At 41.8% G+C, this 25,825-nt stretch overlaps 1 protein-coding gene and 1 long non-coding RNA gene across 3 annotated transcripts in view; both read right to left on the bottom strand.

Annotated features, from left to right (window-relative positions):
- The window catches only part of SBF2 (SET binding factor 2), a 224,057-nt gene that overhangs the window by 154,888 nt on the left and 43,344 nt on the right, over positions 1 to 25,825 (bottom strand). The window lies entirely within an intron of this gene.
- LOC308584344 lies at positions 1,876 to 24,327 on the bottom strand. The gene is made up of 2 exons (XR_014006780.1): positions 23,261 to 24,327; positions 1,876 to 2,112 (listed from the first exon to the last, which is right to left on the bottom strand). It is a non-coding gene; the product is annotated as an uncharacterized lncRNA (long non-coding RNA).

Below are 25,825 nucleotides of genomic sequence, written 5' to 3'. Positions count from 1 at the left end.
ACACAAATGCTGAATCCCTATAATATTGCTTCATAATTGAAAAATGTTAATATTTTTAATAAACAAATTGGCACCTTTTGTTCTTTAAGCAGCTCTTGTGTAAAATATTAGAAAGCTCATTTCAATTAATTTTAAGAGAGGATGTCTGTCAGAAAATAATGGATTTGGATTTTTATTTTTTTTAAGAATATACTTTTAAGGCCTTGTATATCAGATACACTACTTTGGAAAAAAGGCCATTATAAAATTTAGCTTTAACAACTCAGGTGCATCAACACCTCTTTGCAGCTGTTCAAACTCTGTCAAGAGAAAAATACCTCTTCTGGAAACAGTTATTAAATAAATCAAACATGCATTTCAGGCCATTTTGTAAAGCCTTTATCTTTTCATTAAACCTAAATCATTCCCTGCAATCTAACCTAAATCAAACAACCTTCTATCATTTACATATGCAACTAGCTTCTACACCTGACTATTAAGTGCAACACAGGATTGGGGGAGAAAAATATTTAGGGAATGGACTATGAAATTTTTATAAAGGATTAGAATCTTATCAATTTAAGAAGGATTTCACTAGGTGCTCATCTCTCTACCTAAATCTAGCTGAGTTTAGACAGAGGTTGGTTATATCCAGTGATGAGAACAGGTGGCAGGAGCAGTAATTTTCTCTAGGGGTGGGTGGGTTTTGTCAAGTCATAAAATGTCAACATTAACCACAGTAATGCAACTTCCACTACCTCTCTCTTCAATAATATACTGGTTGCCCATTAACCTCTGCTACATTTAATATTTGTAAAGGCATGGGCTCACATTTCCTTCTGCAAGAGAATAAAAGATTACTTGTATACCAAAAAGAAGAATCCAGTAATGAAATAAATTATTTATTTATTTTTGCACAAAGGTTTGCTTACAGGATTTTTATAACAGATATCAGTAGAATAATGAATTACAATTTATTAAGGTTGCCAGATGTAGTAGCTTCCAGGTGTAGTAGCATATGTGTTTATATCATTGCTTTTCTGGTACATCTGACATCAGGCAGGTATCTTTGCTGTACTCTTTCTGACATCTGCTTACAATGTTTTCATTTACCCAAGCCTAACCAGACATATAAGGGACGCAGGTGGCACTGTGGTCTAAACCACTGAGCCTTGGGCTTGCCGATCGGAAGGTTGGCAGTTCAAATCCCCGCAACGGGGTGAGCTCCCGTTGCTTGGTTCCTGCTCCTGCCAACCTAGCAGTTCGAAAGCACATCAAAGTGCAAGTAAATAAATAGGTACTGCTCTGGCGGGAAGGTAAACGGCATTTCTGTGCGCTGCTCTGGTTCGCCAGAAGTGGCTTAGTCAAGCTGGCCACATGACCCGGAAGCTGTACGCCGGCTCCTCGGCCAGTAAAGCGAGATCAGCGCCGCAACCCCAGTCGGTCACGACTGGACCTAATGGTCAGGGGTCCTTTTACCTTTACCTTTAACCAGACATATAGTAGTTATATGTGTTTTAATCTGTTTTTAGTTTATTATTGATTTTAATTAGTTTTTGAATGTTTTAAAATAACTGTTTTTAACTGTTTTTTATTATTAATTTTAATGTTTTGTTCATTATTTTTGAGATGTATTCTAATCAAGCAGTATATAAATTTTGTTAATTGGATACTAAAGTTTCAGAGTTGACTATCACTACTATTAGATACTGCTTACTACACAGCAACTGATTCCTTCTGTAAAACATTCCTTACAGTATGAGATAATGACAGGAATCTTGGCAGGTCAGTTATCTTGCTAGCAACGTGCAATTCTGCATGTCACTACTTCTACTTATTCATTGAAATAACAGACTTCATCACGAAACTGCTAAGAGAAACAAACAGAGTCTCCTGTAGTTCCTGCTTTCATTTATTAGCCAATATTCAGCTTTCCTTTCCACTATCTTTCACTGACTCCCAAAACTTTGTGTCTTCACAAAACAGGAACACAAAAGAAAGCTAAGCAAAATGCAGTTATCCTTAGTCATTGACTGATGACTCTATTCTTATTTAAGATATGTTTCTCTCTTCAAAAGGAACAATCAGAGTCCTTCCCGGAAGGTCACACAGCATTCCACATTACTTCTGGGACTGCACTATAACAAAGAGGAAAGTTTAAAGAACTGAGCAGCCTCAAAAATCAACTTGTACACTTACACGTGCAAGACTATGAAGATCAAATTTGGCCAGAAATTCCCAGTCAGAAGCAATGAGTTCTTTCTCAGTGATATTATTATTATTATTATTATTATTATTATTATTATTATTATTATTATTATTATTATTATTATTATTATTATTTTGTTGTTGTTGTTGTTGTTGTTGTTGTTGTTGTTTTGTATATCACTTCATCCGAAGATCACAGGGTGGTTTACAACATAAAAATACAAAATGAAAACACAAAATACATAATAAAACTAAAACAAACCATTAACCCCCACCTCCCACAAACTCACTTAAAAGGCCATAGAATGTTAATTTTAGAGGATTAAAAAGGGTATATGGGGGTGCTAGGGGGAGGGTAGTACTTCTGGTTGGGGACACCAGATGTACCTTCTGGGGTAGTTTGTGAGATATCGTCAGGAGTAAACCCGACAGAAATCCAGAGTGGAGTCCCTAAGACAGTTGGACACCTCTTTGCAGCAACTGATGTGTTTCTGGAGGCAGTTGGAGGATGGATGGCAGCTAACAGATTGAGGTTGAATCCTGACAAGACAGAAGTACTGTTTAGGGGGGACAGGAGGCGGGCAGGTGTGGAGTACTCCCTAGTCCTGAATGGGGTAACTGTGCCCCTGAAGGACCAGATGCGCAACCTGGGAGTCATTTTGGACTCACAGCTGTCCATGGAGGAGCAGGTAATTCTGTGTCCAGGGCAGCTGTTTACCAGCTCCATCTGGTACGCAGGATGAGACCCTATCTGTCCCTGGAATGTCTCGCCAGAGTGGTGCATACTCTAGTTATCTCTCGCTTGGCCTACTGCAATGCGCTCTATGTGGGGCTACCTTTGAAGGTGATCCGGAAACTACAACTAATCCAGAATGCAGCAGCTAGACTGCTAACTGGGAGCGGCCACCAGGACCATATAACACCAATATTGAAAGACCTACATTGGCTCCCAGTACGTTTCCGAGCACAATTCAAAGTGTTGGTGCTGGCCTTTAAAGCCCTAAATGGCCTCAGTCCAGTATACCTGAAGGAGCATCTCCACCCCCATCGTTACAGGGAACCAGGCAAAGGGCCTTCTCGGTAGTGGCACCCGCCCTATGGAACACCCTCCCACCAGATGTCAAAGAGAACAACAACTACCAGACTTGTAGAAGACATCTGAAGGCAGCCCTGTTTAGGGAAGCTTTTAATGTTTTACGGACTATTGTATTTTAATATTTTGTGGAAGCTGCCCAGAGTGGCTGGGGAAACCCATCCAGATGGGCAGGGTATTATTAATAATAATAATAACAATAACAACAACAATAATATATGCAGCTAAGCTGGTGCCAAACATATTGCTCTGCTTTCTTTTGGACCACTTTAGTGAGGCCGAGAGGGGGGTCTTGTTGTCTGGGCAGCCCAGGACCTCCAAGCACACTGCTCAGGCTTGCACCCCAGGGAAGTCACTTTAGTGCTGTTAACACAGCGGTTTGACTTCACCCCTGAGGCACACTCCATTGTCTTTCGAGACAAGACAGATGCCAACCAAAGGTAGCCTATGAAAAGCAGATGCTTACTTGAACTGTACCAGATTAAGTTTGAGACAACTAGCCTGCATATTTAGCCATCGTTTTAAACAAAAAGCATTCTATTCTAAACCCTACGTAGAAGTGTTTTAGTGCCATCATTCTGTTGATAAATGGTCACTGAAGGAGAACAAACCCAAAATTTTAGCTTCTTGTGGGTCTGTTTTCACAAAATAGTTTCTGAACCACCTTTCTATCTGATGCCAAAGATGAAGGGCTTCTGGGGCCCACCTAACTTGGCTATGACAGGAAGAGGAGTTGGTATCTGAAACAGTAGTTCCAGCTTCTTAGGAGAGCTTCCTCTCACACTGCAAAACACACTGTGACTACGTATTCATTATCCCTAGTGGGAAATAGTTGCAAATACTGTGAAAAAAGAAACACGTTCCAGGTTATGGAACTCTCAATTCTCCTGCTACTGTTATGTACCATGCCTTTCATAGTTGTGTTCTTCATTTGCCACCTATAGCTGTATGGAACGCTAGGACTTTCCTTAAAGGAAAAGGGACCCCTGACCATTAGGTCCAGTCGTGACTGACTCTGGGGTTGCGGCGCTCATCTTGCTTTATTGGCTGAGGGAGCCGGTGTACAGGTTCCAGGTCATGTGGCCAGCATGACTAAACCACTTCTGGTGAACCAGACCAGTGCACAGAAACACCGTTTACCTTCCCGCTGGAGTGGTACCTATTTATCTACTTGCACTTTGAAGTGCTTTCAAACTGCTAGGTTGGCAGGAGCAGGGACCAAGCAACAGGAGCTCACCGCGTCATGGGGATTTGAACCGCCAACCTTCTGATCGGCAAGCCATAGGCTCTGTGGTTTAACCCACAGCGCCACCCGCGTCCCTCGGGACTTTCCTTAGTTATCCCAATTATATAAATTAAATAAGAGTATAAAATGGAGGGGTGCCAATGTTATTTGTTAATTATATTTCAACCCACTTTTCTAAATACATATGAAGGTGGGTCATTGAACATAACCTGTTTCAAATAGGATATTACAGACTGATGGAACACATAGTTTTGCATATTATAGTATTTTCTCCATCCTGTATTATGCCATTGTTACATTTAGTCATTTATATGGTGTTTTCAGTATTTAAAATGCTGCACATACATCACAGTAATCCTTAAGGTAAGGTAAAGGTAAAGGTACCCCTGCTCGTACGGGCCAGTCTTGTCAGACTCTAGGGTTGTGCGCTCATCTCACTCTAAAGGCCGGGAGCCGGCGCCGTCCGCAGACACTTCCGGGTCACGTGGCCAGTGTGACATCGCTGCTCTGGCGAGCCTGAACCAGCGCAGCACACGGAACGCCGTTTACCTTACTATAAAGCGGTACCTATTTATCTACTTGCACTTTAAGCATGCTTTCGAACTGCTAGGTGGGCAGGAGCTGAGACCGAAAGACGGGAGCTCACCCCGCCGCGGGGATTCGAACCGCCGACCATACGATCGGCAAGTCCTAGGCACTGAGGTTTTACCCACAGCGCCACCCACGTCCAATCCTTAAGCTAGATTAGTATTATCCCAATGCTTCTTCTCTTAGGATTAAATTTTGTCTATTGCATTTACTGTATGTCTATATATGTCTAAAAATCCAAGGTGCTTGCTAGGCAATCTGAGCAGATATCCATACCTTACTATTATAATTATTCCTTGCTTAAAAGGTAGCCCAATAGAACCCCACACTGTTCTAATATGCTTCTGTTATGTTTTTGTTATTCTTTTTTAGGAAAGAAACAAAGTGTAAAAGAGTGAATTGAGGGCTGGGCATGAAAGCTCTTTAAATGCTGTCAGTGTATGGATGTTATTTATCCTCCAAGCTGCTATTTAAACACTTTAAAAAATGTTTTAAGGTCCTATAAAAGTGAAAAACATGCACCTAAGTGTAGAATATCTTCCTCGGGGTTTTGGCCATTCACATCCAATTAGGTTTCATCTTTATGTAGCTCTGCCACTTGTATATGGAAATGTAGAAATCAGGGTGGCCAACATGTGATTCTCTGACCTTGCTGAACTAGAACTTTCATAATTCCTGACCATTTGCTATTGTGGTTGGGCTGATGGGATCTGGAATCCAACAACACTGAGGGCCACAAGTTAGCCACTCCTGATGTAGATGATTAGAAAAGGAACCTAAAAGAGTGATGGGGTGTAAAAAAAATCATATTCTCATGCACACGGCCCCATTCTCCAAAGTCAGTCTATCTAGTTAAATAAAAACAAAACCCACACTTGTGTTTTTGTGGTTCTGAAACAATGCTGAAGATCAGTATCTGTAACCAAATATTGTTTCAAATTTTGTAACTTAAAATACAAAGCGTAAGTGCTATATCCTCTGGGACACAGAAGTTGTTACAAATATCTTATCACTGACCATATCAGTCACACAGAGTTGCAAATGAAAACTAAATTACAAGAGCAACATAAATTCTGCTGACTATAGTTGAGAAAGGTTTTTACAGGAGTTCCTCTAGAAACAAGTGGATTGGGCCAGAAATAGCAGTGGATAATTTCAGAGGTGCTTCACACTCTCCAAGCCCTCTCTTCCTTGCTGCATAACCCATTCGGCAGGTGGTTAAATGTTCCATTCCTTGCAATTCCCATCGTGGTTGATCCAATACTGCTATTTTCTTTTTACTTGGCTTACTAGCAGCAGGGTGCGGGGGGTGCGGGTTCAGAATCATTAGAGGGGGAGAGAAAGTTTGAAACTCCTCTTCTTTCAACTCCTCTTGTGATGCTGAGCTTACTGAGTAACAGGTGAGAATGGTGGAAAGGATGTTGGGTGTTGTGGGCCATGTAAAGTTATACAGTGGGCCAGAAGCAGCCTGGAAGTCACAGATTGCACACTTCTGAACAATATAGAGAGAGTGAAAGGCATGTTTCTTGGGAGACTTTATTGGCCAGAGAATGTGTATATTGCCCAGTGAATATGCATATTGTTTGCAGAATGTACAAAACGCAGTCGAGATGTACACATTCCCCAAGGTCTGTTGGAGTTTATGTATAATATTGACTGGGAAATGTCCACAACCCTCTCTTCATGGAAGGAATATGAACACATTCTTCATGAGGCCTGGTTAATTTGCACTAAGAGTGGTTGTTATGCACACGAACTGTTCATTCAACTTACATTCATAGACTCATAGAACTGGAAGGGACCCCAAGGATCAACAATCCAACCCCCTGCAATGCAGAAAACACAACTAAAGGATCCATGACAGATGGTTATTTAACCTCTGCTTAAAAACATTCCTCTTAACTTATACAAATTAATCTAACAGTGCATATGCATTGCTTTGATTTCCCTTTGCTTACAAGATAATATTAAGTAATGTCTAGGTATATCAAGTATAAATGAATAAACATAAGTAATGGAAACAAAAATGAAACTATATTTTTAATATCTTGCCTGCGGAAGAGTTGAAGGCTAGTTCTCTATTTTGCAACTTTCTGTTTTTCTAATAATCCTCCAATCCTCCAATTAACCCAGGAGGGAGAGGGGGATTGACAGTTAATGAAACACCATGGGACTGTCCCCCCCGCTTGGGGTGCGGTTGGTTGGGTTTTATCTTCTAGGGATACTTACCCTATCAGACCTCCACCTCTTTCCCATACCATTTTGACCCAGGAGTCCTGGCCCAAGGATGACTTGTTATTGAGGGGATGTTACCCATCTATTGGGGAGGCTAGTATGGGATCTAGGATTTCCACAATTGAAGGGCTAGGGAGGAATGGCGGTAGGGCTAGATATCTCTATCGGCGAAGGGTTTCGAGATGCAGTGATCCTCGAACCCCTTCCAATCTACGCCCCATCCCAAGGGATGAGGGTAGGGAGAACAAGGATTACACACCTCCGTCATTGGTGCTGTGCAATGCCAGGTCCATAGGCAACAAAACTGCCACCATGCGTGACTTTTTTGTCTCGCAGGGGATTGACCTGGCTTGCGTGACGGAGACCTGGGTACGGGAAGGCGAAGTAGTCTCCCTACATGAGATAACACCCCCAGGTTTCTCTGTCCTCTGTAGGTCGGGGGGGAGGAGTAGCATTGTTATTCCGGGAGGATAGCTCTTTCAGAGCTCTGCCATCACCGACGATCTCCGGCATTGAATGTGTTGGTCTCGTGTGGGGCACCAAGGAGAGCTTGGCTGTCTGGCTGGTGTACCGACCACCCAGCACATCTGCAGCCACCCTGTCAGATCTGCTGGAGGTGGTGGCGGGCTGGGCCTTGGAGTTCCCAAACCTACTGGTTTTGGGAGACTTCAACGTCCATGCCGATGCCACTCCCTCCTCACAGGCTCTAGACCTAGTGACTTCCATGGCAACACTAGGGCTCTCCCAGTTTGTTTTGGGCCCCACTCATCAAGCAGGCCACACGTTGGATCTGATCTTTGGGGCTGGCATAGATGTGATCATGCTCCCCGCTGTGAAAGTGCCATGGTCTGATCACTATGCTTTAAAAGCCAAGATTGACTTCCCGCTCCTCCCCGGCTCGGGTGGCGAACCTATTTGGGCTCGTCCGCGAAAACTGATGGATCCTGATAGATTCCGACAAGCCTTGCGGAACCCTGCTCCTCCTGGCGACTCATTAGATGACCTTGTTGAGGACTGGAATAACCGGCTCTTGGCAGCCATTGATGAGATCGCGCCTAAGCGCCCTCTGCGACCCCGTCGAAACCAGGCCCCTTGGTTTACTGAGGAGCTCCGGAAAATGAAGCGGGATCTCAGACGGCTAGAGCGAGTATGGCGACGGACTCGTGACGGAGCCTCAAGAACATCTTATAGGACGCTTATGAAAGCCTATGAGATGGCTATGAAAGCTGCTAAGAAATCTTACTTTGCAGCTTCCATTGCATCCGCTAGCTCTCGCCCGGCACAACTTTTTAGAATAATTAGGTCAATAACGTCCTTAGGAGGACAACCAAATTTAAGCACAAATTCGACCCACAGCTGTGAGGCATTCGCGAGCTTTTTTGCGGAGAAAGTCCTGTTGCTCCGCCGTGACCTCCCTGCCAATTTAGATACAGTGACTGAACTGGAGGCCCCTCGACTGACTTCAGGTCCAGTGTTGGACCATTTCGATCGGATACTCCCTACTGATGTGGATAGATTCCTCCAAGTTGGTAGGCCCACCACCTGCCTCCTTGATCCGTGCCCGTCTTGGCTGATTAGGGAGTGTCCAGATGTTGCGCGGACCCCCCTGGTTGAAATTATCAATTTGTCCCTTGACACGGGGACATTCCCAGGGGAACTGAAGGAAGCAGTGGTGCGTCCACTCTTAAAGAAAACTTCATTAGATCCCTTAGACCTATCCAATTACCGCCCAGTTTCAAATCTTCCATACCTGGGTAAGGTAATTGAGAGAGCGGTTGCTGAACAGCTTGGTAGGTTTCTGGAGGAAACATCAGCATTAGATCCATTTCAGTCCGGTTTCCGTCCTGGTTTTGGGACGGAGACGGCTCTGGTTGCCCTAACAGATGATATCCGTAGACAACTGGATCGAGGCGGGTCAGGACTGCTGATCCTTTTAGATTTGTCAGCAGCCTTTGACATGGTCGATCATGATCTTCTGGACCATCGCCTTGCAGACGTGGGGATACAGGGCATAGCCCGTAACTGGTTGTGCTCTTTTATCTCTGGTCGGGGACAGAGGGTGGCACTAGGGAAGGAAATGTCATCACGCCACTCCTTAGTGTGTGGAGTGCCGCAGGGCGCAATTCTCTCCCCAATGCTTTTTAACATCTTTATGCGCCCTCTTGCCCAGATTATCTGGAGCTTTGGGCTGGGCTGTCATCAATATGCTGATGACACTCAGCTCTATCTACTGATGGATGGCCACACCAACTCAGCCCCTTACACACTGACCAGATGCTTGGAAGCTGTGGCTGGATGGTTTCGTGGGAGCCGATTGAAACTAAATCCTTCGAAGACAGAGGTCCTATGGCTAGGTCGGGATAGCATGGGGATGAGGGACCAACTCCCTTCTCTTGCGGGGGCCCAATTAGTGCCATTGCCTTCCGTTAAGAGTTTGGGTGTAATCCTTGACGCCTCCCTTTCCATGGAGGCGCAAGTCACAGCAACAGCCAAGGCGACATTTTTCCACCTTCGCCGCATCAAGCAGTTGGTCCCTTACCTTTCCCGCCCCGACCTGGCCACAGTGATCCATGCGACAGTCATCTCCAGGCTTGACTACTGTAACTCGCTCTACGCGGGGCTGCCCTTGAAGCTGTCCCAGAAACTCCAGCGGGTACAGAATGCTGCAGCGAGGCTCCTCACAGGGTCTCTGCCATGGGAGCATATTCATCCAGTGCTTTTCAAGCTGCACTGGCTCCCGGTGGAGTACAGGGTCAGATTTAAGGTGCTGCTTTTGACCTTTATAGCCCTTCACGGCCTAGGACCCTCGTACCTACGGGACCGCCTCGCCTGGTATGCCCCACGGAGAGCCTCAAGGTCCATAAATAACAACACCCTAGTGGTCCCAGGCCCTAAGGAAGTTAGATTGGCTTCAACCAGAGCCAGGGCCTTTTCAGCACTGGCCCCAACTTGGTGGAACGCTCTGTCTCATGAGACCAGGGCCCTGCAGGATCTGATCTCTTTCCGCAGGGCCTGTAAGACAGAGTTGTTCCGCCTGGCCTTTGGATTGGAGCCAATTTGATTCCCTCCGCCCCCTTTTTCTTTTTTCTTTTCCTTCTCCTGCAATGAGGCTCCATTTTAATATTTTAATGTTCCATTATTTTAATGTTGTATTTTATTTTTGTTTTTAAGTTGTAATCACTCATCTTGTTTTTATTATTGCTTGTAAGCCGCTCTGAGCCCGGCCTTGGCTGGGGAGGGCGGGGTATAAATAAAAAATTATTATTATTATTATTATTATTATTATTATTATTATTATTATTATTAATAGCAGGTATTAATTATATTAATCTTTCAGATTGCAGTTAGTACAAATAAATTGACATATTTTGTTAGATTGTGTATAGATAATTTCTGTCAAAAAAATGAGAGAAAGTTGCCCTTATCACTACTGTAGCAACAGCCCTGATATAGCTGCAGAAGCCCAATCAACTGCTTTATCTTCTGGTTTTCTTTGCTTAAAAATTAGCTATAACCTATTCAAGAAGGTTCTTTAAATTGGGAATATCACATTTTAACCTAGAGCTGTTTGTGAATATTCCAATGTTCACATATTTCTCACACAAAATGATTAATTTTGTAACTATTATTGTAAAAAAACGTTGTCTTCTCAGAGACAGAAAAAGACTTGACATAAACAAGTGTTTAACCAATACCCTAAGCCGAGTCACACACACAGGTATATAAACAACCACAGAAAGAAATCACTACATTTTAACCATAAACAAACACACTGGAAGGGGGATGCTTTCCTCATATCCTACAGTAGTCCTGATTATACTAAGCCAGGGCCGGCAACCTAAGGCCCATGGGCCACAAGCGGCCCATGGGGGTCGTTTAACCAGCCCACAAGCCACCCCTGAACTGAGCCGCCCACTCGGCAAGTCCTCTCACTTTCACGGTGCTGGAAATTGTGGGCGCACGCGTGATCCGGCCCACAGAGGGATCTCCGCTGGAGTGAACTGGCCCAGGCAAGGTAAACCTGCCGACCCCTGTACTGTGTGACATTTATGAAAGAGTGTAATATTTCAGCATTTTCTAAGGGCTCCTGAGGCCCACAGGGGTGTCACGGAAAAGAATGTAGTTGGTCAAGGGAGCCATGGACTCAAAAAGATTGAAAACCTCTGAGCTAATGTACAATTGTCATCTATCAGAAAGGTATAAATGTAGTGTTGTGTGGATATGGAACTATTTTAAGTTCATTGTATATTTTATTATTAGTTTTAAATTTATCTCTTATCCAGTTCAGTATTTTTGGGGTGATTATGACAGAAACTAAAATAAATAGATTTTTTTATACTGCTAACATGTTGAGACAAGTTTGACTTTATACAGATCGATGTTATATAAACGCACCATTGCACAGAAGACAATAGTTATCCATTTATTCTCTAATAGAGTCATGCATGAAACAAGCAGTTTATGGGCTTTTCATTATAAGTAATTGTAAATTATGGGTGGATTTTGGAGAACCATCCATTGAACCCATTCACACTTATATGCCCAAGACATGATGCATTACAAGTTGAATGTGACATTTTAATTTACTGCTCTCAAGTTATTTCATAACTGATAACTTGTAAGAAAATTAATCCCATGACCAAGAGTTCAATAGAAGTCATTCTCTTTTATAATCTTTCCTTTTAAAGAATGAAATGTAATAAACAAACACACCACATATTTTAAACAATGAGACATAACTGGGCGTATCTAATAATGATACAGTTCAGTTGTTAATAATTGTATTACAGCAGTCACACTGATGTGTCACGTTCATTAACTCTTTCAAAAGAAAGATTTTTAAAGGATGCACTCACAGCACATACCACCTTATTAGGGGAAAAGCCTGCAAAAAAGATAGGAATATCCTGGACATATTTTTCCTAAGACACATCCTGAGAAATCATGCTCTTCATGGCATTTCATGATCAATCCCAATTCATGCCCAAAATGACTTGCCCAAAATTATTACAAAAGGTATTAAGATAGTTTAGCTAGATCCAACATTCCCAGGGAATACGTTCATAAGTCATTAAAAATTACTCATAACTGTTCTTTACCATATTGAAATACATAACTTACTATTTTGAGCCAGCCCCCACCCTGCCCTAGTTCCTTAAATTGCTAATTAACATATTTTCCTATTTCCTCCATTTATGGGATTATTTGACATGGAAGGACATAAAAAAATTCATAGCTTCTAAAACTAACTATGCTTATTAACCCCAATATATTTTCCTATTTCATCTGTGTTTGCTTCTTCACATGATAGCCATCAAATATATGGAAGGCACTTTAGACACAGTGTCTGCAATGTTTTTTTCCAATTCATTACTACATTTGTTTTCATTATCAAAAACCTTGTTCCTTGTTCATTTTGTTATTCAGTCATTAACATCACACTCAAATCCATTATTCCCAGATGTTCTCTTCCTGCTTTCCTTCCTATTCAAATGCATTAGATTTTCAGGTATTCCATACCTCCAAGAGATCAGACCTGCCAAATTTCAGACAGATAAGAAAAGGGGTCCCCATTTTATAGACAACTGAAAAAAGCACATAGACCAACTATTCTATGGAAGAGCTTAAAGAAAATTAATCAAATACCTCAAGAATTTGGGAGAAAGCCTTTTTAAAATATCCTTCCCAACATAAGATGAAGAGGTCAAGGAAATAGAGAGTTGGAATATAGTTGCATCTGTCATAGGAAGGTTCCCCAGAGCTCAGTTAGACAAATTCTCGACAACCACAGCTGCTTTTTGCCATAGCTTGTGTCACTGGGATTTCCCACAGTCTCTACAGGCTTAATTATACTTCCAGTGAGCAGTAATTAGTGTTCAGGATTTAAATGGACTTAAATTCATTCTCCACCCCATACTATTCACGCTGCTAAGGGGAAATGATAGGAACAAATTTAAAATGAACACAAATGAATTTCATCCAGAGCTCATTTATGACAATAGCATTTTTTTCTTACAAGTACCAAAAGAAATTAATAGACTATTCATTTCATGTTTTCATTTCATTCATGTAATGAATGCATAGCCCAACTTTAAAACAATTCAGGGGACAAAATACAAAGTAACAAAAACAAACTAGTAAGAAACAGTTAAAATTAAAATAAAACACATTTAAAGCCAGAATTAATATAACTGCTCTGATAGCAGCCCAGTGGTCAACATCATCTGCACTTAGTTTTCAAAGGCCCGTATGAATATGAAGGTATTGGCCAGCCGGTGGAAAAACTGCAAGGAGGAAGCTAATCTAACCTCTTTCGGAAGGAAATTCTCTAATATGGGAACAGCCACAGAAAAGGCTCTCTCTTGTGTCACTACCAACCGTTTCTCTGATGCTGATGGAAGGAGAGGTGCCCACCTGAGAACTTTAGCACCTAATCAGGTTCATAAAGGGAGATACGACATTTCAGGTAACCAGGGACCAAGCCATAGAGGGTTTTATAGGTCATAACAAGCACTTTGAACTGTGCCTGGAACTGGACCAGTAGCCCGTGAAGTTGTTTTAACAGGGGAGTAGCATGCTCCCAATAACCAGCCGCAGGCAGCAGTCTGGCCATAGCATTCTGAAACAGCTGAAGGGTACAAACATTTTTCAAAGCAGACCCATGTAAAACATATTACAGTGGTCCATTGGAGATGCAACTAAGGCATGGCCATCTGACATCTCAAGGAATGTGCACAGTTGGTGCACGAGCCACAATTGTGCAAATTCACTTCCAGCCAGCACCAAATCCTGGGCATCCTGCTTCATAGCTGCATCCAGGACTACACCCAAACTGTGAGCCTGAATCTTCAAAAAGGAGCTTAGCCTCATCCAGCATAGGTTGAAGCCCTATTCCCTGAGCTGCCTTCTGACTGACCTCAACTTGTTCATCCTAATCTAGTCCATTACTGACATCAGACACTGACTTAAAACATAGACAGCATCTTTGGATTTAGATGGAAAGGAGAGATAGTGTTGTGTGTCATCAGCATACTGACAGCATAGCACTCCAAAACTCCAGATGACCTCTCCCAGGGGTTTCATGTATATGTTAAATAGCATGGGGGACAAGATGGAACCCAGGGGCCCTACAAGTCAACAGCCATGTGGTTGAACAGGAGTACCCCAGCACCGTCTTCTGAACTCACCCCTCCAAGAAGAACCAGAGCCACTGTAAAACAGTGCCCCCAAATCCCATCCCAGACAGTTGGTCCAAATAGATACCATGGTCGAAGGTATTAAAAATCACTGAGAAGTCCAGCAGAACCAACAGGGAAACACTCCTTCTGTCTAGCTCCCAGCATAGATCATACAGCAAGGCAATCAAAGCAGTCTCCATTCCATAACCAAGCCTAAAAGCCAGACTGAAATGCATCTATATAATCTGTTTCAGCCAGGAACCCCTGGAGATGAGATGGATTTTAAAAACTCTGTAACAGTCAAGCTCTAACCATTTGGTTCACCACACTCACCATGATGCTACCCTCTGGCAAGTGTGATAAGAGGTCAGCCATCCTCCCAACTTTAAAGCTGAAGAGATCATCCCAGCAAACATAGAGGAAATTAATGTGTAGAAATGAAATGCCCATAAATAAGGTGAGAAAAAATACTGATGCCTTCTCCAGCGTTTCTAATATTAGGTAGCTTTAGCATACTCAGGAATAAAAAGTTTTATGTCCCTTTTGTAGGAAATGTGTGCTTTTGTGCACTTGTACCTCAGGTTGAGAACTTTGCCCCAGAATGAGAACGGAAATCACACGCCTTGGTGAGGAGGCAGCGGGAGGCCCCATTAGCAAAAGTGCACCTCAGGTTAAGAACGGTTTTGGGTTAAGAACAGACCTCTGGAACAAATTAAGTTTATAACCTGATATACCACTGTATATGGGCTCATTGATGTAGGAAAAGAAAATACTCTGGTTGGCGGCTCAAATCCCCGCAACAGGGTGAGCTCCTGTTGCTCCTGCCAACCTAGCAGTTTGAAAGCACGTCAAGGTGCAAGTAGATAAATAGGTACCGCTCTGGCGGGAAGGTAAACGGCATTTCCGAGCACTGCTCTGGTTTCTCCAGAAGTGGCTTAGTAATGCTGGCCACACGACCCAGAAAAACTGCCTGCGGAAAAACGTCGGCTCCCTCGGCCAGTAAAACTAGATGAGCACCGCAACCCCAGAGTCATTCGTGACTGAATTTAACTGTCAGGGGTTCTTTACCTTTACCTTTTTACAAAAGAGTTCTGGTCCGAAATGTCAGAGAAGCCAATATATTTTATTGTTTAAAGATAAACTTTCCTACTCTGAAAAACTAGAGAAAAGACAACTCAGTTAATGATACAAAGGTAACAAAAAAGAAGGAAGCATTTGATCTCTTCAGAAAGCAATGTTGCTAGAACACTTTACCTTTATGTCTAAATATGGACAAATAATTTACTGCCCACTTTTCTGAAACATCCTGCCAATTCTACTAAATTTAATATGAAGGTCATGAAACAGATATGCAGAGTCCAACAATACATCTTAAAAATTTTAAACATCAGCAAGTCTCTGCAAGTATATTACTGGAGAATGAAGAACATCCATTGTGAAATAAGCTTTTCTGCTATGTAGTTTTAAAAGGAGCTGAAACGGTGCCACAGAAATCGATCTGGCATCTATGGAGGAAACAGAGACAAAATATGCCTGCTAGGTGCAGTAGCCAATTGTTGACTCACTCTTTTGAAGCAAGATGTCTCTCCATTTCTCTGTCAACTTTGTCACTTCTACCATCATCATCTTACTGTGTGGGCTAAAACTGTTTGGACTTTTGTTGTCACTATAGACATAGTTAGAATAAGATGGCTTTTAAATAGAGGCTCATGGAACAGATGAAAAGACAAGGCAAAAAGACAAACATGTCTGAACAGAGTCCTATGATTATTCCACAGCAGGACTAGAAATGTACATTTGCAGCTAGCGTGGAATCAACAAAATCAACATCTCTCTTACTGAAATGTCTGGATTTAATACTATTTGATACATGAAGTACCACCTAATTCCGACATCACTTTTTTATTTTTATTTTCTGCATAGGCTTTTGCCTACTAGCATTAATCCAGTACAAACCGATTAGGTGACAATACAGTAGTAAATAGTAAATTAACATTCTACCCTTGTAGAATTGGTATAGAAACACTGACACTGTAGAAGAAACGTGTTTTGCTAATGTGAACTGGTTTGGTTATAAAATATCAGATATACAGAATAGTAATGGAAGAAGATACTTAAGGAATTTGATCCAAAGTTCTGATTTAGAGGCCTAGATAGATCTTCTTCTGGTTCACAGGCTACATCCTTCATTTTGTGGTTCGAGGACCCAACCCCCGCAAAGTGAAATGAAGACACAAGGACACGTGATATAAGGTTGATGGGCTAGAAAAGGCCACAACTTTATTGATTACAGCAATGAAAAGGTATTGGCTTAGGCATTGGATCGAAACAAGTGGGTATATTCACCAGTAGGTGGAGCCTGTTGATGCTAATCCAACTATAGGCTCACCCCTGCTGTCACCGAGGGTCGTGCCATGGCCTCCCGCCAAGCAGGCATCGGACAGAATACACGACCGCCAGATTCCTTTAACGGAATACCCCTAAAAATTGAAGGCATAGGCGATGGCCACACCTAGCACTTCGACACACCACAACACATTATTCCAATGCCTAACCTACCCACCAATACCACAAAAGTTGTGACGATGGCTACGAGGTAGGCGAAAAAAACAAAAAGCCTAATGCCAAATGGAAAAACTCCTACCAGGCCCCCTAGACAACCAGGGCGACCAACCTAAGGTCCATAGCAAGGCCAATGACCTAAGCCCTAACTAAAAGGGAGTGGAGGGTGGGTGACTTGCGACGGGACAACGATGAGAAATGAGGCCAGGGAGAGGCTGGCGCTGCAGCAAAAAGGCTGCCGAACACGCCCCCTCCGCGGCACCTGGTTGGGTGGCCACCGGGGGGGGCGTGAGCGCCAGCCAGGTGAGCTGCAGGCAGGGGGCAACGCCCCCTGCTGGGCGGTGCTCGGGGTCCCGCCCACAATCACTCCCCTCTCTTCCAGGGAGGAGAGTCTTTACTATAAAGGCAGCATAATGGTATGTATGGAAGGACATTCCCACTTTTGTCTCATATACACACATTATGTACATATATTATGGAAAATGCCTCTAGCAGTATGACATATTTTTGTTGCTTTAGCATCAGAACATCTGCAATTAACTTTTTTTCTGCTGGCAATGTTCTGAACAGTGGGTCATCAAGATAAAAGCAGACATAAATCCTCTTATACCAACACAAGTAATATCATTCATCAGCTCAGATTCTTTTTGTAACATTACGTACAGAACATATTTGCATTGTATGCAAAGGAGTCTCTAATAGACACATTATGGAAATAAAAACAAATCAAAACACAAAAGGGGAAATCTCTCAGACACTATTAATATTTTAAAATTGTATGAACTCAACTATTGTAGACTACTATTATTTACAAACTATCCAAACTCTTAAAAGGTGTATCTCTGGACAGTTTACAGTACAATTTAAAAACCAAGTTTACAAGATATCATTATTCAGGTGTGTTTTTTAACCAAATTATATAGGGCTCAGACCATACTGAACATAAGGAACTTATTTTATATATGACGACAGAAGCACACAACTAGCTCCAACACAACAAACAACAACTGTCACAATTAAAACATGCAATAAAATGCAAAATCAATAGAATAGTAAAACAGCAAGCCATAAGCATTAAGTCTAATTTTTGCAAAAACTTATATATATTTTGAGCACCCTATCACCTCTGGCAAGGCACTTGCTTTATTGCTAAGTATGTTAAGCACCCACCTTTGGAAGAATCTTTCAGTTATGATTTGATTATGATTTGAATTTTTTTTCATATACAGTGGTACCTCGGGTTAAGTACTTAATTCGTTCCGGAGGTCCGTACTTAACCTGAAACTGTTCTTAACCTGAAGCACCACTTTAGCTAATGGGGCCTCCTACTGCTGCCACGCCGCCGGAGTACGATTTCTGTTCTCATTCTGAAGCAAAGTTCTTAACCTGAAGCACTATTTCTGGGTTAGCGGAGTCTGTAACCTGAAGCGTATGTAACCTGAACCGTATGTAACCCGAGGTACCACTGTATACTAAAATAATACACATATACTTGAGGCAATTAATTAATTTGTAAACATTTTAGCTTAGTTAATGCATTATTGCTTCAGATTGCAAACCACTTTGAGCTTCCTTTAATTAAGCAAGCTAAAAATGTGCCAAATGCTGAGGAATTCATGTCATTGGCTATAAAATCAGCCAGAAGTTTGTTTATTATTCATCCATAAATAACAGCAACATATTCTTCCATCTTAGAAGGACTGGCAACAAGTAATTGGTGTAAGAACAGGTGATTTTCATGTCCAAAATCTTAAGAGAGTATATGTAATGTATTGTGCAGCTTTTAATACTTAAAGTCCTTAATAATATGAGTGCAATCTGCCTCAGCGAGCACCTCCTCTTCTCAAATGGGTTCAAATGGAAAGACTGAAGTTTTATTTTATCTATTTTATCACTTGTCATTACTTCTTATAAAAGTAAAACTTCACAAGAAAATTATGTAATAGTTAATAAAAAATTCTCTAAGAGGCATTGTAGCAGACATGGCTAACCAGTGGCTCCCTAGATGTTGCTGCCTTCCAGTTCCTATCAGCCTCAGCCAGCTTAGTCAATGGCCATGGGTGATAGGAGTTGTAGTCCAGTAATAGCTGGAGGGCCACAGGTTTCCCACTCCTGCACTGTAGTATGTACAATATGACAATTAAAATGTTCAACTTGATAAAAAAAGAAATTAATGAAAAAGTTTTTTTTTTAAAAAAAAAAAAAGGTAAAGGACCCCTTAAAGTTAAGTCTAGTCGCAGATAACTCTGGGGTTGTGGTGCTCATCTCACTTTACAGGCCAAGGGAGTCGACGTTTGTCCACAGACATTTTTTCCGGGTCATGTGGCCAGCATGACTAAGCCGCTTCTGGCGCAATGGAACACCAAAACCAGAGAAGTGCATGGAAATGTCATTTACCTTCCTGCCAGAGTGGTACCTATTTATCTACTTGCACCTTTTGCAGTGCTTTCAAACTGCTGGGTTGGCTGGGACCGAGCAACAGGAGCTCACCCCGTCGAAGGGATTCGAACCGCTGACCTTCTGATCGGCAAGCCCAAGAGGCTCAGTGGTTTAGACCACAGCACCACAAGTACTGATATTCAAAAGGCTGTTGAGTTCCAAAATCAAGTCTCTAAATTCAATTTGTTCACATGTAGAATCTCACAGAATACATAGACCCAGTACATCCACACTATTTCTGAATCTGTTAACTCTGTGCATATACAACACTACACTATAGTTACTTTTTCAGCCTTAAAGTAAGGTAAACAAAGAAGAAATTCTGCACGGTTACAAAATCAATAGACCACATTCCAGCAGAGCTCATGAAGAACAACATCAGTTGGTGGGCTCCTTTAATGGCGTCAATATTCACATACATCAATTCAACAGGCATAATCCCTGGCTGCTGGACAGAGGCAGTAATCATCCCAATCTACAAAAAGGGTCCTATGGCAGATCCAGCGAGCTATAGACCCATTAGCCTCCTTACTATCCCCAGCAAATTGTATGCCAAACACCTCCACATCAAACTAATTGACTGGATGGAAACGGAGGCAGTTCTGGCAGAGGAGCAAGCCGGCTTCAGACAGGGCAGAACAACAATAGACCATTGTTTCATTTTAGCACATCTCATTGATAAATACGCCAATAAAACACGTGGGATTCTATACGCAGCATTTATTGACCTGAAGGCGGCCTTTGACTCGATCTCACGAGTCAAACTTTGGGCTAAACTCAATGTTACCAACATTGATAAAAGATTACTATTCTTGATAAAAAGCCTATATAAAGACTCCAAGTTATATGTAAGAACCTCAGTAAATGGACAACTAATTGGCCCTGTACCAGCCACCAAAGGAGTCAAGCAGGGCTGTATTTTAGCACCGGCCTTATTCAACTTATATATAAACGACATGGCCAAATACCTAACATCCCCGGAGTTTCATGCCCCCAAACTGGCCGAAAAACCAATTTCAGTACTCCTCTATGCGGACGACGCGGTTCTCTTATCACGAACTAAAGTAGGCCTCAAAAGGCTACTAAGAGAATTCTCAGCCTACTGCAGGAGAGATCAATTGGTGTTTAATCACCAAAAAACCAAAGTGATGGTCTTCGCTAGGAGACACAGACATCATAGATGGGAGATGGACAATCAGCCAATAGAACAGGTCAAAATTTTCAAATACCTAGGAGTGGTTTTCCAGTCAACAGGGGCCTGGGAGGCCCATCATAAATATGCTAGGGAAAAAGCATCTCAAAGCGCCAAAATACTGTCTCGCTTTTACTTTACGAAAGGGGGCAGGCATATCCCAGCAGCTCTGGAGGTCTTTCAAGCAAAACCCTTGGCGCAATTACTCTACGGGGCCCAAATCTGGACAGGAAATCATTGCCGCACACTTGAAACGGTCCAGTCTAAATTCTTAAGACAGATTCTAGCCGTTCCACCATGTGCACCAAATGCGGCCCTACGGCTGGAGACTGGCCTCCTCTCCGTCGAAACCCGAACCTGGTTAAGAACATTTAACTATTGGCTTCGCTTAAATTTAAACCCATCCGGACTACTACTTCTAGTAGCACGAGATGCACATAGAAGTCGGTGGTCCAAAGTAGTGCATCAAAAACTACTTATATGTGGCCTCCAAGCACAGCATCTCTTGAAAATGGGTCTCCCCAAGGCAAAAACTATTATTGTTCAGCGCATGAAGGATATTGAGCAGCAAAATAATCTGGCCTATATTAAGAAATTTAGTGCTTGGTACGCTTATCTGCCCCCCTCCCACTTTGATTTTCGGGCACCTTATTTGTCTACCTTAACCATTCCAAAACTCAGACGGGCCTTCACACTGGCCAGACTAAATATGTTACCCTCGGCTGTTCTTGAGGGTAGATATCAAGGAACTTCATTTGAGAACCGGCTCTGCCCCTGTGGAGCTGGCTGCGTGGAGACTGTGTCACACGTCCTCTTGTCTTGCTCCCTATATAAAGATCTCAGGGACGAGACCATCGCGCCGCTCCTGTCTGCCATCCCGGGCCACTCTTGCGAAGCCAAGCTGTTCTCACTCCTGGCCGACCAGAACGGCTCGACAACAGAGAAGGTTGCCAAATTTGTCGAGAGAGCAATGAGATTGAGAGCTGCTACCTGAGTGACATTAGCGTCGTCGCCCAGATTCCTCTCCTAGGATTTTACTATTATTATCGTTATGTTTTGCTACTATTATTTTGTCGTCCCCTAAAATGTATTTTATATAATTGACTTTTTAGTTTTATTCTTTGTGTGTCGTATTGTTGTTTTATTGCTATGGCCGATGGCTGACGCAAATAAAGATTCTTATCTATCTACAAAATCAATACCATCTTGCAGGGTCCCTCCTCCTCCACATGATGCTTCATCAAGATTAACATTCACTAAAAGTTTTTTTCATCATGGTTTGCAAATCAGCTTCAAACTGTGTATAGGGATAGTGACAGTGCAGACATAATGCTACATCTTGGTTAAGACTAAAAGGGCAAGAATGGGTGGGGGGAATTTTTTATGGGAGAGTTGAAGGATGCACCTGGTCTTCTACCCATGATTCAGACACACAGAAGTATTATTTTTTATCTGAATCTTGGAATTAACTTTAGGTTTAATATAGGTTTCCACCAATTCAGAAGGCACATCTAAATGTTTTGTGTAAAACACTTGCCCAAAGTTACTTAGCAACATAACTGAGTTGCCATGAAACACATGCACATTTTTGTACTTGCATGCACTTGAATTAAACTACATCAACATGATTCAAGAATAAGACACACTGACTCATTACTATGTAGCACACGAATGTACACATAGAAGCAAGGTTTAAACTTAGCATTAATATTTTTTCATGACTGTCTCATTATCTTAAATTATCCCTTGTGTCATAAATATTAGTCAGATACACAATACTTTTAATCTCATTTTGCGTAAAGACAGAGCTAAATACCAAGTATGACATAGCATATCCACACCTTTGTGATGCCTTAAGGTGAAGTAGGAAGCACACAAACTTGAATGCCAGTGCCACTTAAGCAATGAGGCTTACTCAAAAGTAAATGTGTTTATGAGAAGGGTAAGTCCTCTTGGTTTCTGCAAAGATTTGCAATGGAAAATTTAATATTCAATTAAAATTGATTTGGGTCATATTTAAAAATTAAGATAACTCCACCAGTATGTAATGATTATAAGTCAGTATGGATAGTTTGAAAGAATCTCTTCTGATAGCTTATAAGCTTATTTAAAATGAAAAAGACTTATAGAGTAAGGTTTTGAAAAAAGGGTTATAGTAACACAGTTCCCAGAATTCTCAGGTCTTCCATAACAAAAAATCACTACATAGCATTCAGATGTATCCAACTCTCCAGTGTGAAAACAACTGAAGTTCTTTTCTTTCAGAACTATTTTAGAGAAAGGCATTCTTAAAATTCACACACGGAAGAGTTTAATTGCCTCCCTGAATTTATTGAACAGACAATCTGAAACTATTCACACTGGTTACTAATTTTCCTGCTTTAGATATCTTCTTTAACATAATTGCAGGCAATCAGAAAGATCAATGGCAAATTTATGTCATGTACATTATAGTAGACTGTGTTTTTCAAGCTACAGCCATGAATGATAGCAGCCAAATTCCAACGTGAAAGAAATATTTGCTCCCTAAAAGCACTTACAATATTCTAGGTTCAGCAGTGGATCAAAGGAGCCAACATTTGATGCAGTGGATGACAATAGCAGGCTGAACTGCATCAGTGATGTTCCCAACATACAAATATTGTCATAGAAACATCAAACATCATGCAAGCAGATGTCTACTCAAGTAATGGAACTTTCCCAAGCTCACCACAGATCTGATCCTCCACAGCAAAGGTGGGAAGGGTACACAATGCAGAAAGGGAAAAGAGAAGTAGAGGTTCTATTGCACCTGCTGAAGTCTGTTCCACTGACAGACAACCACCACTGGACATTACTGTCATGAACAGATGCCAGGAGCAGGTCTGAAATAACTCACATGGCTTCAGTGAATTCCTTATTCAAAGAAATAAGACAGCTCAAAAGGCTACACCTAGAGAACACACCAACTCTTGCCAGTAGAACCTGCCCTTATGAGGCAGTTGTGAGCTGAAGGTCCCAGCCTTCCCACAGTTCCCTAAGCTTCCTTCCCAAGCAATCAGACTCTGTTGTCTTACCTGTCTTTGCTCCACCCTCTTCATACCTCTTCTGATTCATGGAGACCAGTGGGAGGGGATCTGGTTGCAGCAGGAGGGGGATAATCCCTGGCTTTTTCAGCAGCCTGCCTCATCTCTGCCTCTTGGCCCCTTTCCTCTCCAACCTCTGCCTCTGGTTCTAGACTGTTCTCTGCCACAGACTCTTTCTATTCTTTAAATCTTGTTACCTCTTCAGCTTCTAACACCTCCTCCTCCCCATCTGATCCATCTTCTCCCTCTGACCACTCATCATCATCCCACCACCAATCCTCTGGCTCTGAGCCTTCTTTCCTTGGGGGTTCCCTAGTTGGTGCCTCCTACCACTTCAACCTATTCTCAACACTTACCTTCTATCATTTCAGCCATACAATTCAGAATCAGCACACTTACCAATATCCAGTACAAACACGCAACAGAATAAGCACCACAGCTCCATATTCTCAAATCAGAATTAAAAGATACAATGACTTTGCACACATGTCATTTCTAATTAAAATCCACAGTCAGTACAGTAGTCAAGATCAAACTGCAAGCAGGTCCTGGTGTGGTCAACTTTTGCTTGTTAGGTAGAGAATAGGATCTTTTAGAATTTCAGAGAGGAAGAGGCCGCCTTAAACTTTCAGGGACACTTTTAAGGAACAACATATGCAGATATAACAGAAGGTAGGTGGTCTCACTGTTTCTCATTGTATACTCTGCTTTAAGTAGAGAATGCAGCCAATAAATTTATAAAACAAAACACATTGCAGCAGCATTTGTTATGCTGCTGGAAACTAGTCTTCACTTACCTTATGCAAGGTTTGAATTGTTAGAGAAATACAATCCTGACCAAGGACCATAGTAGGGCAAAAAAATGTACACAGTGTGGATGCGTACTGCTGGATCTACAATAAAGCCTCCAACTTTCTGAAAAACTATGTGTTTATACATAATGTACCCTTGTGTATAAGGAAAGCCATCAAAAGGGAATGTACCTGCACAACACAACCTTGAACTGGGTGTCATCAGTGTATTGATTCAGTATCAACAGATCCAAACTATTACTGTATCCTCTTCACAGAGGAACAAGTAAGTGCTCATGAACCATGGGAGGACGAGCAGAAACAGGTGCTAGAATTAGGTTCAAAATTGACTGCAGGGCCATAAAAAATGGACAAAAGACATCAGCTTGAAAGGTTAATGACAGAAGGGTACCACAGTTACCAAGCACAGTTCTGCTGCTGAAGCAAGAGCTGGAATATTACATGGCAGCATTTATGGATGGGCCAAGTGAGAAGAGGAGGCAGGACTATTTGTACCTAAACATGAGGCATTTAGGAGGTCTCCAAGCTGAACATGTGGAACAGAAATAGGGGAAATAATCACCAACTCCAATTTTGCTGGTACATGAATGATGAGATCTAATGTCTTAAGATCATCTGAATTTTTGAGGGGGGAGGAAGCATCACCTTTGTTTGAAAGTGTCCCCACCCTTCTCAATTCCTGAATGTTCATTAAATCTTGGATTTCAATTAATTATCCATTTTATATTTTGCGTGTTCATGACAAATATTCAACTGATTTTTTAAAAAAGCTTATAAATGCTGTCCCTAATATGACCTTTAAACACTTGAGTTTACTTTGGAAGTTTGAACCTTAAATAGCTTGGCTTAACAGCTTATTTGAAAACAGAAAAAAAGAACATTTTGTTCAGAAAGATTTTGCTTTCATCCAGAAAATTAAGATCTGTATGTAAAGCCAATTCTGCTTAAGTTTGTCCCAACAACCAATGAAAGGTTTGGCCTAGAGGTGTACAGTATTACAGAATGCTTTCTCAATTTATACACACCCAGAGGTTGTGTCCATTAAATATTGTTTAGAAGACATAGTAGCAAAATATTTTGTGAAGTCTCTTTTTGAAACAAAGCTGATCATGACCTTTCATCATAATTTTGTCCTCCAATGCTGATTTAAAAATGGCACCTTTGAATTGAAATTGAATGAGATTCTACATGCATGCATACTGCAACTAACTGATTGTTTTCCAAAGCT

The sequence above is a fragment of the Podarcis bocagei genome (genome assembly GCF_964188305.1).
Source record: "Podarcis bocagei genome assembly, chromosome: 1".
NCBI classification, from domain to species: Eukaryota; Metazoa; Chordata; class Lepidosauria; order Squamata; family Lacertidae; genus Podarcis; species Podarcis bocagei.
Note: the sequence above shows the minus strand (reverse complement) of the source record. Positions and strands in the feature narration are given on the sequence as shown.